Genomic DNA, 11897 nt, shown 5'->3' with positions numbered 1-11897 from the left:
AAATTCATGCAATCACCCCCATCCCTTTTAATTTCAGCAATTTAGCTTCTCGCTCTTTAATTCATGCAATTTTATATTCCGCAATTCTCATCTAAATCTTGATTCCGCTCAACTAGAACATACTTCTAATCCGAATTGCTCACTCAACCAATCCTTGTGGGATTCGACCTCACTCTATTGTGAGTTTTTACTTGACGATAACCGGTGCACTTGCCGGAAGGAATTTTGCCGATCGTGCAATTTCCTAAATCGTAGCATATCAAGTTTATGCACATCAAGTTTATGGCGCCGTTGCCGGGGATTGGTTTTCGATTGACAATTCTCAAATTGGAAGTTAACTAGATTGAGCATTTTTTTTTTGTTGTGATAATTTAGTTCAAGTTACTTGTTGAATTTTAATTTCTGCACTCTGTTACATGCTTTCTTTCTTTATGCCTTTAAATTCAAGCAACTAACTCACTGACCCACTAACTATTTGAATTAATTCCTCAACTGCTCTAACCATACTCTTCCATTAACCAAGAGTATTTCACTTGTTTGGTGCCTGTGCTGAGTTCTTGTATGACAGGTAGGAGAGGAGAGACATCAACTCCTCCATATACCGAACCAGAGAGGACCCTTCATAGACTTAGAAGGGAAGCAAGAGGGAAGAGAGTACTGAGAGAAGAGGAATCTGAAGGAGAATCTGAGGACAATTTTGAGGAAGCTTTAGATCTCAACATGGATAGAGAAGTTCACAATCATGAGAGGACTGATGGAAACAATGCCATTCCTGAGAGGAGGGTTCTTAGTTCATACATAAACCCAACCTCTGGGAATTGTGGTAGCAGCATTCAGAAACCACCCATTCAGGCCAACAATTTTGAACTCAAACCACAGCTAATATCACTTGTGGAGGATCATTGTTCATTTGGTGGGAGTGCTAATGAAGATCCAAACCAACATCTCACAAAATTCCTGAGAATTTGCGACACTGTGAAGTCCAATGGAGTCCAGGAAGATACCTATAAACTGCTCTTGTTCCCATTTTCACTTAGGGACAAGGCAGCTAAGTGGCTGGAATCATTCCCAAGGGGGAGCCTAACAACCTGGGATGAGGTGGAAAGCAAGTTTCTGGCACGTTTCTACCCCCCACAAAAGGTCAATAGGCTTCGATCTGAGGTTCAGACTTTTAGACAACAAGATGGTGAAACTCTCTACGAGGCATGGGAGAGATTCAAGGATTTGACAAGGAAATGCCCACCAGACATGTTCCATGACTGGGTGCAATTGCATATTTTCTATGATGGACTTTCTTATGAATCAAGGAAGGCTGTAGACCATTCATCAGGAGGTTCATTGAACAGGAAAAAGACTGTGGAAGAAGCCATTGAAGTGATTGAGACAGTGGCTGAGAATGAGTATTACTACGCTTCAGAGAGACACAACACTAAGGGAGTCATGGAGCTGAACCATGTTGATACAATTTTAGCCCAAAACAAGGTGTTTGCCAAGCAACTAGCAGAGCTCACCAGGAAATTAGAAACAAAGCAAGTGGCTGCAATACACACACAAGATCAAGAGGAAGTAAGCACTGAAGGAGGTGATTGGGAAAAGGCCAACTATGTGGGAAACCAACAAAGGCAATCATATGATCCACATTCCAACACTTACAACCCAGGATGGAAAAACCACCCAAACTTTGGGTGGGGGAACCAACAAACCCAACCACAAAACCACAAACCTTACAACCATAACCAACATAACAATTCCACATACCAAAACTCCAACCAAAGATCATACCAAGCCACACAAAACACTTACTCCCAACCATCATATCATGGCCAAAATAATCAACCTACCCAACCTAATCCGAACCAACAATTTCAAGATCAATTAAACAGGATAGAAGGAATGCTTGCAACCATGGGTCAGGACATAAGTGAGTTGAAAAGCTTTAGGGATGATGTGAGATCTACCTTAAGGAACCATGGTGAAAAACTCAAGAGGATGGAGTCTCAAGTAGGAGAGCTATCTCAGCAGGCCCCCAAGTCAACTACAGTGTTCCCTAGTGACACAGAAAAGAATCCTAAAGGGGAACAAAAGGGAGTGAGATGGGAAGAATGCAAGGCCATCACCATATTGAAGGAAGTCTCAGAAGAAGAAGGAATCAGACCCTCAGAACAGGAGCCAGAAATCTTGAAGGAAGGTGTGGAAGAAGCTAAGCAGGAAAGTGAAACTGAGCAAGCCAAGGAACTGCAAAAAGGCATGCTGGAAACATACCAACCAAAAGCACCATTTCCTCAGAGGTTAGGAGGAGGTGAAAAAGGGAAAACCTATTCAAAGTTTTTAGAGACATTTAAGTCTCTCCATATCAATATGCCCTTTCTTGAGATTCTCCAGCAGATGCCTACACATATCAAGTATTTAAAAGAATTGCTGAGCAAGAAAAGAGTTTTGAAGGGAGGACAAACTGTAATAATGAACAAAGAATGCAGTGCCCTCATCAAGAAGGACATAATCTCTAAGAAAACAGACCCAGGAAGTTTTCATATCCCCTGCATCATAGGGGAAACAAAAATTGACAGAGGATTCTGTGATCTAGGAGCTAGCATAAATGTGATGCCTCTGACTCTTATGAAGAGGCTACAACTGAATGAGGTGAGATCCACTGATGTAATCATACAACTGGCTGACAAAACTCAGAAGCAAGCTGAAGGGGTAGTAGAAAATGTGCTGGTGAAAGTGGGAAATTATTTCTTCCCCACAGACTTTGTCATTTTGGACATGGAGGAAAGTTACCTACACCCTATCATTCTGGGAAGGCCATTTCTAGCCACTGCTAGAGCGCTCATAGATGTAGAACAAGGAGAGCTAATCTTGAGAATACATGATAAACAGCTCATTTTCAATGTTTTCAAACCTGCATCTGAGCCTGAACCAGAACCTGAAAAGCCTAAGGATGATAGTAGCCATCTGTGTTTGGAGGAAAGCAATCCAGCAACTGAAACTCTGAAACAGTCCTTGGAAGGCAAACAAGAATTGCAAGAGTTAAAGCCACAAGAATCAATAGAAACAGATCAGAAGGATCCTCCTGGCATAAGGGTCAATGAAGAAATCATCAAGAGAAGGGGAAGAATTGTAAAGAAATTGCCAAGAGGGTGGAGAAACAAGAAAATTCCCACTGAAGGTTTCTCTCCGGGAGATAAAGTGATATCAAGTCATTATCTGCCAATCCCACCTGGCCTCAAAACCATTCCTTCCCAGCTCCCTCAAGTGTTCACAATCAGGAAAGTTCTTTCTATGGAACATTTAGAAGTCATGAAGGAATCAAATGGGGACGTTTTCATAGTGAGAGGAGAAGACATCAAGCACTACAATCCACCCTAACAAGGGACAACCGTCAAGCTAGTGACGTTAAAGAAGCGCTTGTTGGGAGGCAACCCAACCTGAGGTAATACCCCTTTGCTGTTTCTTTTATTTGTTTCAATAAAAAGGGTGAAGTAGTTTCTGTGCATTGCAAAGAATTAAGTTTGGTGTTTCACACCAAACAATGAATTCGTGGATCAATAATTCAAAGGGGAATGTGTGACTCTAAGTTTGGTGTTCCACCATAAAGATCGACTGAACACAACAACCTTTGAATTATATGAAAGGAACAACCATTCTAAGCAATCACAGAAATGCTTAAAATCCTTAGCAGCAACTTCATTCCAAGGAGAATTCAAGGATTCAAAGAACAGAGAAGTAAGTAGGAGACTAAGTTTGGTGTTCACACACCAACTTAAGACTCAGACACTTACCCATACATAGTTGAGCTAACCACTAAAGTGATTGAGAAGCAAGCAACTTCATCACTCTTTGCAGGAAAGGAAACAAGGATCTTAAAGCATGAAGCAACAACTAGGAGAAGAAGGAGAAATCAAATTGTTTCCTGGCAACAAAGAGAAAACAAGGAATTTCATAAGGTGGTGTTGTTCCTTGACAATTCTTTAAAAAGGGCAAACAAAAGCATGCTTGTTCTGGTTTAAACTGTAATTGTTGAATCTTTCTGGAATGTGAAGTTTCTAGTATGTTTGTCTGTTTATTGCTTTGAATAAAGTGAATGCCTAGATGTTTGGATATAACTTCACCTTCTTAAACAAATGCTTGCCATGCTTGTTCTGTTTCCAAAAATAAAAGAAAAGTTTGAACAAAAGTAACTTGGCTCAATTAGTGACAAATCAAGTAGAATTAAGTGGTGGTATGCATGCTTGATTGTTTAGTCAGATCACTGGAAATAGAGTGTAGAATTATCATTTTTTGTGTAGAAATTGAAAACTGTCTATGGATCTTGATGAATAAATGTCTTTGGCCATGAAAAAGAAAGAAAAAGAAGAAGAAAAAGCCACTGAAAAAGGGCAACCAAAAAGCAAAAAAATTGAGAAAATAAGCTAGGCACCAATGGTTTGAACTTTTGAGACAAATGCCTGTGGTGTTTATGTATTAAGGATATGCTTGGATGAATAGGTTCTGAGGAGTGTTTCAACACTTGGTAACTTGGGTTAACTAACCCGGGATTATCAACCAAAAGTCCATTATCAAGAGCAACCTAAATACAAAACATTTAGTCACACAAAGAGGTGCTGGGCACCAATGTCTCAAGAAGAAATGTGAACTAAAATGCCTGTAGTGGATATGTGTAGTGCACTGATAAGAAAAAGAAAATGCCACAGGCTTGTGCAACACATGACACTAAGCAAACAAGGAGCAAAGGAGCTCTAAGAAAAAGAAAAGAAAAACAAAGAAGAGAAAAGTGCCAAGGACATAAGAATAACAAGAGGCCATAGCAGTGTTTGATGGATGCAATGAAAAAGTGATAATTTTACCTGATAAGAATGAAAAAGTGATACTGCAACTTTCTGCATAAAACCCTTCTGATGAACTTCAAATGCTTGCTAATATAGCCAATGTAATTGCTTTCTGTTTCATACTTTCTTCTCAAATAACTCAGGACTTACTTAGGGACAAGCAAGTATTAAGTTTGGTGTTGTGATGCCAAGGCATCTTAGGCTAGTTTCACTAGCAATTTTCTGTTAGTTTTAGTTGTTTTATGCATTTTCTTGAGCTTAAAGTAACCAAGAATGGTTAAATGAATAACAAAGCAATGAACCATCCAAACAGTATGATTTTGATGCAAATTCCATGAGTTTTTAGTTATATTACTTGAATGCTATGAATGGAAGAGTTCTCATGAAATTTTGCAAGACTTTGATGCAATTGTTTGGATGATTTCAGGGAAGAAGAGGCTAGGCAAGGAAGCAACAAAATCAATAAAGGAAGCTTGAATATCACATGTGGAGTTTAAGTTCCAGTTTAAGCTTAAACTGGAGCTTAAACACCAGAATCATGAAGGCTAAGAAATGCTGGAACTGGCGTTTAACCTCCAGTTTAACCTTAAACTGGAAGTTAAACGCCAGAATGAGAATTTCACCAAGGGAGCATTTCCACGTTTAAGCTCCAGTTTAACCTTAAACTGGAGCTTAAACGTGTTCGACACAATTCTCACCAGGAAGCATTTCCACGTTTAACCTCCAGTTTAACCTTAAACTGGAGGTTAAACGCCAGAAGTAAGAAAGGCACCAGGAGCATTTCCACGTTTAAGCTCCAGTTTAACCTTAAACTGGAGCTTAAACGTGTTCGACTATTTCCCTCCTCCAGGGTTGCTTTCTCATTTCCACGTTTAAGCTTCAGTTTAACCTTAAACTGAAGCTTAAACGTGTTCGACTATTTCTCTCCTCCAGGGTTGCTTTCTCATTTCCACGTTTAAGCTTCAGTTTAACCTTAAACTGAAGCTTAAACGTGTTCGACCCAATTGCTCCTCCAGGGTTGCTTTCTTCATTTCCACGTTTAAGCTTCAGTTTAACCTTAAACTGAAGCTTAAACGTGTTCGACATTTCACACTCCTGGGTTGCTTTCTTCCATTTCCACGTTTAAGTTTCAGTTTAACGTTAAACTGAAACTTAAACTTCAACTTAAACGCCACTTTTTGAAAGGGGTTTCTGGGCCAAATATATTGAAGTTTAAGTTAGCATTTGAGCACAAACATTAACTTAAACGTATTATGGTATGAAACCCAATTGAATATCATGTTTATGGGATTGGGCCTGAAGGATTGATGAGTCTAGAGCTTTAATTTGTTGAGTCTTGTGTCATTACTTGTTTATCACTAAGTTTGCTCAATGAATGTTACAGAATTGGATCACAGCCTCATCAGGATTATGGACCATAAACCCAAAGCAAAAGGAAATCAGGGAAAGGCCTCAAAGCTCAAGAAACACAACAGAAGCTCAATTTAGAAAGTGTATAAATAGGATAGAATTTAAGTTAGTAAGGGAGTTTTTACACACAAAGAACTTTGGATCATTTTCTTTTAAGTTTGTAATTGAATTCAGAGCTATGACTCACTAAACCCCTTTCATTGTGTTAGGGAGCTCTATTGTAATTCAATGAATCAATAATAGTTTTATCTTCTTCTTCAATCTTTTCTCTTGAATTTTGTTAGAAAGCTTCTCGATCTAATTCCATTGGGTAGTTGTCTTGGGAAAGAAACTACCCATAATTGGAATCCTTCGGAACCTTGGGAAAGGAATGGAGGATTCATGCTAGAGAAGCTTTCTCACAGTGAATTGGATTGGGGTTTGGATGGATATTGTGACATGTAATCCTACCAAATTGTGGTTCATGAAACTGTGTGGTATAATCAGTGATCGAGCATCATCTCTTCTTATGAACATTTAAACCAAGGGATTGGGAATTTGTTTGTTTTTAGAGAGAATTGGTGAGCCAAGGGATTGGGATCCAATCATATAAGATTGCCAAGCAAAATTCAATGAATGCATTGGTTGAAGAAGGGATAAAAGTTGTTTTGATTCGGAGATCTCAATATCTCCTAACACCCAATGAACTCCCCATTTCTGATTTACCACTTTCTCTTTACATTCTGCAATTAAATTCATGCAATCACCCCCATCCCTTTTAATTTCAGCAATTTAGCTTCTCGCTCTTTAATTCATGCAATTTTACATTCCGCAATTCTCATCTAAATCGTGATTCCGCTCAACTAGAACATACTTCTAATCCGAATTGCTCACTCAACCAATCCTTGTGGGATTCGACCTCACTCTATTGTGAGTTTTTACTTGACGATAACCGGTGCACTTGCCGGAAGGAATTTTGCCGATCGTGCAATTTCCTAAATCGTAGCATAACAAGTTTATGCGCATCAGCGTTAAGATAGAAGGCTTACACAGAAAATCGATATATATATATATATAGAAAGAGAGAGAGAGAGAGAGAGAGAGAGTTCCAATACAGAGATACCTAATCAAGCTCTAAACTCGACCTGCGAAGCAAAAGATGGCTAGAAAAATATATATATACAATCCAAAATTAAACCAAAAGACAAAATACCAATCCTGAATATCTGAATCAACCTCTAAGAGGGAGAATACAAGTTTTAATGCAGCAGTGAAGAATATATATAAGCTAAGTACATAAAATGAAAGCCCCAAAAGTATATCTTCGTTTTTTAAGAAGTCTCCAACACGCTCAGTGATGTGTCTCATGTCCTGCACCTGAAAAATAACAAATACATATGGAATAAGAACCGGGGGTTCTCAGTATGGTAACAGTGCCCAATAGATAAGATATCAGGCTCCAAAAAGCCAAAGGTAATCCTAAACTTCTACAACCTAGATCAAAGCCTAGAGTTCTCACTAACTAGAAATATGGTAATTCTACCTAGGGATTCTAATCTATCTCTTCAATTCCAGTTCTCTACAAACCTCCTAATCGCCAGTTTGAAACAACCCTCAGCGTCACCTCCACCAGCATGAGGGATCTCTCAAAGCAAACACATACAAAGTATACAAGTAATACACAATTAAGAAAACAGATACAACATTTAAGTCACATAGCATATAAATATAGATAAACAATTAGGCAAACCCAAACACAACATACATACTCAAACAAATCATACAATGCACATGATGCATGTCTACCCTATGGTCGATGAGTCTTATCTGTCGGTTATACAACCAAACCCGACATGTCCGGTACCGAATCCTAGACAGTCCCTGCGTGTGCGCATCCCTAAGAGTCTTTGCATATATATAATCATTAATTTATCATCTCATTGGGGGATTCGTCCGGAAAGGTATAAGTATCCGGCCACATCTTGCGACAGAGGGTCAACAGAATCTCAAATCTCAACCTGGAGCAAGTGGGGGGCGAGCCACTGCGTTTACCAAGAGAGACTCGTGACTCAGATAAATATCAATTACCAACTTAGAACAAGTGGGACAAAATCACAACTGTTGCGTCTACCTAGAAAGCTCAAACCATTTTAACTCAGAGCAAGTGGGGCGAACTACACCGTTGCATCTACTCGGAGACCCTCAACAACCAACTCGGAGCAAGTGGGACGAACCACACCCTTGCGTCTATCCAGGAGGTATGTTCTCATATATCTAGGAGGAACAAAGGAGGGGATCCTAACCTCCCACTATCCTGCTGGAGGCGATTTTGAAATACTAGGAGGAACAAAGAAGGGGATCCTCACTTTCCATCATTTCACTGGGGTCGCATTTTCAAGAAAGAGTGCTCAAGATGAAACAACCATGCCCAATTTAGTTTCATAATCAAAATTTTCTTCTTCAAACGTATCTCTATTATACTCCGATATGTCTTCTTTAATCTACTTAGTACACTCCACAAAATATTCTAGCTAATCAACCCACAATACTCTACAATCCTAAGTCATCAGCTCTAAATTCATAACCAAAAATACCCCTTTTATTTCACCCAATACTCTCTCGCTCCTCCCACAAAGACTAAGCACTAGCTAGAGAATTTTAAACAGTGTTTACGGAGATTTAGAAAGCTAGAGGAAAGGTTGAAAGCTCAAAATTGCAATTTTAGCAAAACAGGGGCCATGCGTATGCATGCCACCCGCGTACACGAGAATTTAAAATTTTACAATGTCATGTACGTGAGACCATGTCTGCGAGCTCATGAGGCAGGGAGCAATCCACGCATCATGTGGCACTACCGCATACGTGAGATTGCGGATTTTCTAGTGCCGCATACACGAGACCATGTTTGTGTACGCGAGATATCTGAACAGAGCCCAATACTTGCATAGCGTGACACTGTCGTGTACGCAAGCATGTCAGTTTTGCTAAAAAGCTGTTAAGTTCAGAAAATCAATTTTTCACACCAAACTTCAAACGTGCATAACTTTTTTGTTAAAAATTATTTTATTCAAGACAAGTTTTACAAGACTTTGGCGGTCCGAAAACCAAGTTATGACCTGTCGAAATTAGTTAAAAATAGGATTTTACCAAAAATTGCCAAATCCTCTAGTTTTCTTCAAAATCAACCCAACTACACCCAAATCAATATCAACCATACCAAATTCAACCCCTTCAACAGCTAACAAGTATTATTTTCAAATTATCAACCCATTTAACCCAAACCTAAACACTCACTTTCAAACTAATTCAATCTACCATTCAAATTTCAATCAAATTTTCCATCAATCATCATTAAAAATCAAAATTATCATATTCAATAACACCACAATCATTGTTCATCATATCCAATTTCACTTTATCAACTTCAATCTTCAACATCAACCTCATTCAATAATTTCACTCACAAAACTACCAACTTCACAATTTATACATTCAACACCAAATTCAATAATTTTCATTCATCAATTAACCAATTCATATAATTCAAACCTATCTTAAGGGTTACTAGCTTAAGTTTCACACAGCATTATATATTATCTACAAGAAACCGAAACCATACCTTGACCGATTTTTTCCAAACTCAAAACTCCACAATTCAAGCTTCCAAGACTCTGAATCAAATCCAATAAGTTCCAGCCACCAAAACTTTATTCCAAGTACTCTAATTCATATGTATTCAATCTAATTTCATACAATGTATTAAAATCAAACATTAGGGTTTATTAATTCATCAATTCACAAGGATTTAGTGGTTTCTTACCTTATCCACCAATGATTGGGGCAAAACTTAACAATCACCCAATGCTATACTGCACCTAAACCACCAAAATCATGAAAATCTCTCAATATCCAAATCAAATTTGCACAAATAAAGGAAATAGAGATCTAGACACGAAATTCAGAGATTCTTACCACTTTGTTTGGATATAATTGAAGAGCTCGGCGAGGTGATCACATGGCTGCAAACGGCACACCAATCAGAGCTCTGCAGAAAAAGTTATGAGAGATTGAAATTTGAAGTGGATAAGGGTTTGTGTTCTTGATTCTCCTCTTCCTCTTCAACATGTTTCTGTATGAATGAAGGGGAGAGTGGCTAAGCTAGGGTTTTATATGTTGGGTTTGGGTCCAATTTGGACCCGATTCAACTAGTTTAGCCTATTGGCCAACTTTAAACCAAAATATTTAAAATTAGTGTTTTAATTCGTATTTTAAGTTTTTTACTTTTTCATATTAGAAAAATTTTTTTAATTTCTTTGACTCATAATTAATATATTAGTTAATTATGTATTAATTTATTGGGTTTTACAAAAATACCATTACTGATGTGAGAGAGACTGGATATAGATCACATTGCACATGGTAACTGAACCAGGATATATGACTGTGTGATTCTCTCTTCTCTACTCTCTTCTGATTTTCTGCGATAAGAGACAAAATAAAAATGTCTCCTGCTTTATATGGTTCTCAGATATCACAGCTATTTTACACCAACAAATTGCTTTGTTTTTGAACAAATTGTGAAAAGACAAAATAAAATTGTCTCCTGATTTTTTACTTGACATACTTCAACAACAAAATTTCTCTAAAAAGACAAAAAACCACAAAAAAGATGCCATAGATTTAACCCCATTCTTTATACCATTCTAAAACCTTCATATATGTATTAAATTCGTCTTTTTTCCATGTACTTTGTAATGTTACATACGGTAAATAATTGATCCTTGATGGCAATATAAAAGGAATTAATTATTTGACGTTTGGTACATAGTCGTTTGTCTCTCCCAGTCGAGCTAGAAGAAACTAATTTACAAAAAAATTGATTCAATGGGTTTGAGAGAGGTGTAATGTGTTTAGGTGGCGGCAACAGGAGTCCTTACGAAGCTAGTATATACATATAGGTGTTATATGAATGGCATGGGGTGTGAGTTCATGCAGGTACCGCTAAAGAACTTCATACTCAAGAAACCTGCATTAGGTGTTGGAACATTCAAAATATATGTAGGAAAAAAGATGAGTTCAAAGAGAGGAAGAAATGGATACAAGAAGCAAGTAATAATAATAACAATTGGGTGCAGTGGCTATAGCTAGACCGAGACATGCATGTTATGAGGTAGTGGTATGCTTAAATCTAAAATGCTCAAGTAGGCAATATGGTAGAATAGGCATATAAGAAACAACTTTTGAGAACTACCAACGGACTTGAAGTAGTGTTGATTTTGATTGCAGGGCAGAGCTCCATAATTTCAATAGTTTTCTTTAATATGTAGAATAATGCTTTTCTTACGAACTTATTAATGTGTTGCATGTTTGGTGTGGGTTGTTTTAGTGTGTTATGTTTGGTATATTTTAAATTGTAATTATTATAATTAAAAATTCATATGAATTTTGGTATGTGTTTAATGACAATGTGATGGAATGGATTACAAATTTTTTGTTTTTCTCCTCGTTAAGGATCGAGTTTGTACGAACGATGTAAAAACAATCTGTATGATGTTGATATGAATTTATTTAATTTGTTTATACAATGGTAGGTGTTAGATACACTTAACTTATTTTATTTTATTTTGTCAGAAGATTTATTATTTGATGAAAACTGGTTATAACCTGAAATAAGTACAC

At 37.6% G+C, this 11897-nt stretch overlaps 1 non-coding gene across 1 annotated transcript; it reads right to left on the bottom strand.

Annotated features, from left to right (window-relative positions):
• Positions 1–1146: 1146 nt before the first annotated feature.
• On the bottom strand, positions 1147–1250 carry LOC112773846 (small nucleolar RNA R71). Its single transcript, XR_003188372.1, has one exon. It is a non-coding gene; the product is annotated as a small nucleolar RNA R71 (small nucleolar RNA).
• Between the last annotated feature and the right edge of the window lie 10647 nt (positions 1251–11897).

Source organism: Arachis hypogaea, chromosome 18 (assembly GCF_003086295.3).
Source record: "Arachis hypogaea cultivar Tifrunner chromosome 18, arahy.Tifrunner.gnm2.J5K5, whole genome shotgun sequence".
Classification (NCBI taxonomy): Eukaryota; Viridiplantae; Streptophyta; class Magnoliopsida; order Fabales; family Fabaceae; genus Arachis; species Arachis hypogaea.
This window is presented reverse-complemented; position numbering and strand designations above follow the sequence as displayed.